Source organism: Pongo abelii, chromosome 2 (assembly GCF_028885655.2).
Source record: "Pongo abelii isolate AG06213 chromosome 2, NHGRI_mPonAbe1-v2.0_pri, whole genome shotgun sequence".
Lineage (NCBI taxonomy): Eukaryota > Metazoa > Chordata > Mammalia > Primates > Hominidae > Pongo > Pongo abelii.
Window position 1 is genome coordinate 200,850,287 of NC_085928.1, and position 3,378 is coordinate 200,853,664.

Here is a 3,378-nt window from a genome sequence, read left to right on the forward strand (position 1 = left end):
CCTACTCTATTTGTCCAACTAATATTTCACTCTCAACAGCCACTTGTGAGTCCATTTATTGGGAGACCTCAGTTCATTGGAATATTAAGAAAAATTATCTTTATTTTTCCCTTTGGCTGATTTTAGCTTTGCTATATTGAATTATACTTTCTATTTTGAGATAAATATCATAAATATTATGTCGCTTTTGTCCATGAAACTGAGTCCATGTGTTTTAAACTTTAATCTTATAGCTGGTTGGACTGATAATATTATAACCGACCTCCCTTTTCCAATGTGGGTTAAACGTGTGGTCCAAGGCACTTAAGAATGGAGGAGAAGGTCCATTCTTGACATACTTTGTTTTCATCTCTTATAATTTGGATTCATATCTAGCAAATGAAATGAAGTTTAGCCTATTCTTAGTCATAGTTGCTGCTTCCCTGGATAGCATGACTAGCTATTGGTGTCCTTTATCTGGCAGAAATAGAAGTGCTGTTTTTTCCCACATATTGTGGACATATGTCTTGGTTTGGTGACAATAACCTAGGATTATATCTATTGCCCCAACATAGCTTCCAGTTTAGTATTTGTCACTCTAGAAATGTCATAGTTTGGACAACAAATTATTTAGTTATGCTCCTGGTGTGATATATTTGTGGGGTCTTTCTAGGGACCTGAAAAACTTCTACATAGCTTTGCCTTGACCATTTCTCACAGCTCCTTCTCCTAACTTCAGCTCACACTATGAGTTGTCTAATCTACAGCCTCTTGCAGCTCAGGTCATTGCCTGGGAGATGGGTGGGGAACATAAAGTTAAGATGTCTCAAGTTTATTGAACAGAAGCTTCTGCTGAACTTCTGCAGTGTTTCATCAACCACAGTCATTATTTTGTCTTGAAAAATGTTGGGTATCCAGGTTACTCTGCTGTCTCCTCTTTCATTGCCCTGGATCCAGGTCATGTTGCTGCAGCCAGTGACTATATAAGGAAAAAAGATTACATTCCCTTTCTTGCCATCATTCCTCATCTTCGCACGACTGTCTTGCATACCTCCATTTGCCTGCAAAGGGGAAGTTTCCTCCCCCTCTTCCTCTAACGGGGGAAGGGTTAGGAGGGTTAGGATAGGCTCTTTTCTCATTGTATGTTCCAGAAAGATGATGCCCACTACCATATACTCTCCCTAGTCCTCATGTTATATGTGCAGTACATTTAAGATCTTTACAGAAATATAGGAATATCATGTTTAAAAAATGACCTATAATTTTGAAACAAAACTGGTGGATATGCATCAAGAACAGCTGGTAATTTTCACTACCTACATTCCCATAATTTTGTCTATAAAGGGTATGCCTGCCTCAGTCTTGAAAAATTGAAAACCTTTAAAAAGGACATCTATGAAAGTTGGATACCTTTAATAGTTACCGTAATGATACCAATGTCAATCAACATTAAAAGTGATGCTTTAAGGTTACAAATAACATATCTAAGCTGTTGTCTTGACTCTTTTGGATTTGATATACACTACTTCCCTTTTATTATTGATAAAACATTCATAGAAGCTGTGTGTTTCATTGTACAGAAGCGCCTGCTGCATTTCAAGAATATACACACCATTTTATAAAAACCTACCCTTCAGTCAACTGTAAAAGTTACCGTTCTCTACAGAGGCCCCACACTTTGTGCTGTTGAGCTTTTTGTTCTACCTCTACCTCTATCTCTACTTGTTGCAATTCTAACTTTATATCCAAAGAATGTTTCTGATACCATGCCTTCAATGAATCCTTTCCTAGTTTCCCTCCACTTACTAACTGGTAAAGTCTTTTAAGACATGAGCTATAGTGCCTAGAACATAAAATTTCACTTTGAAGACAACAGGAAAACAGTGGGCATTTGTTGAGTTGAATCAGTAAAAATATCTCTAACTGATTTAACAGCGTTGCATTTTATCAAGTGTGAAGCTTTTCATTTGAGAATTAAATTGAAATGGATTTTTACTCTATGTGAAGGTGAAGATTGAGGATGTATGATAGAAATTTAACATATACACAGTCCTTAAAAGTTATAAGATTATCTCACAAAACTGGTAAACATATAGGACAAACACTATTATCTCCATTTTACATGTGGATACACTGAAACTGAGAAAAGTTAAATTAATTTCCAAGATTGACAGTTATGAGTGGAGGAACCTACTTTTTATACTGTAGTCTTTCTTTGTCCATAATATCACTGCACTGTAGGAAAGGGAGTAGGAATCTCTGTATTTGGATCAACTGACATAAATAAATTCTAATAATTACTATACATATTAAATGGTCTTCTAGAAGCCCATTTCCAGGTCACTGAAAGGATATTTCCATTCATTATCTAGGGCTATGCTGAGTCACCAGCCATTTTTACTCTCGTGGTTAACAGGATGGCTCCCAAGAAACCTGATTCATCCCTTATCGTTTCAAAAGGAAGCAGCCTGCTAATTACAACTACTGTCAAAATTTGGAGGGAGGACAACAGGATGGGGTAGGTGGGACTAGTCATGGTTCTGAAAAACAATGGAAGAAAAGGCTAAAGCTCTGGCAATAGGGTGCTCTAATTCCCCAAGGAGGCTGAGATTCCTGGGGTGCACACACGGCTGTATTCATGGGTGGGGCCACATGGCACAGTGCAGATGCCACTTCCAGGTTCCACCCAAGACTCCCTGTGGGCCAGGGGGTGGAAGAAGAATAACTCTGTGGCTTCTGGAAGATGGCAAATCCTAGGAGAGCAAAATGAAAGGAAGGTGTGTTTTGCCTTTTGCCTGATTATAACAAGGGATTCTGAATTCTCAGTGCATACTCATTACAGAGCTTTTCTTGCGTCAACTTCACAGCAACAGGAGGGCCCTGGGGGAATCTTTATAAAGCTCCTGAGATAGTTGGGCCTTATCCCTGAGGGGCTAGTCATTTGGTATTAAGGACTCTCTTGAAATAAGAAATTACCTAGAAATACCCTTTCTATGCCTTATTCTTTCAGATTGTAAACTTGGCGTAGAAATAAGAAACAACAACAAAAACATCAGTCATGTTCCTGAAAAGATATCAATTAACCACTGATTTCCAAAGTGTGAGGATAGACTGCCTCCAGTGTGTTAGAATGAGTCAGCTTATAAATATGACTATTCACTGTTTTACTTTCCCTTTCAGTTATACTGAAAAGGAATGACAGTAAAGGGAGTAATGCTATTACTTGAATGGGTATAACATTTATTTTCTGTATTAAAGGAAGAAGAGAAAGACTTTCATAAGGATCATTTATACACTGCTACTTTAGGCTTTAATATTAGTAGTAGTAATTGAGAAAGAGATTTATTTCCCTTTATTTGAATTTTTTTGTTTAAGAAGCATATTAATACTTTTGACCAT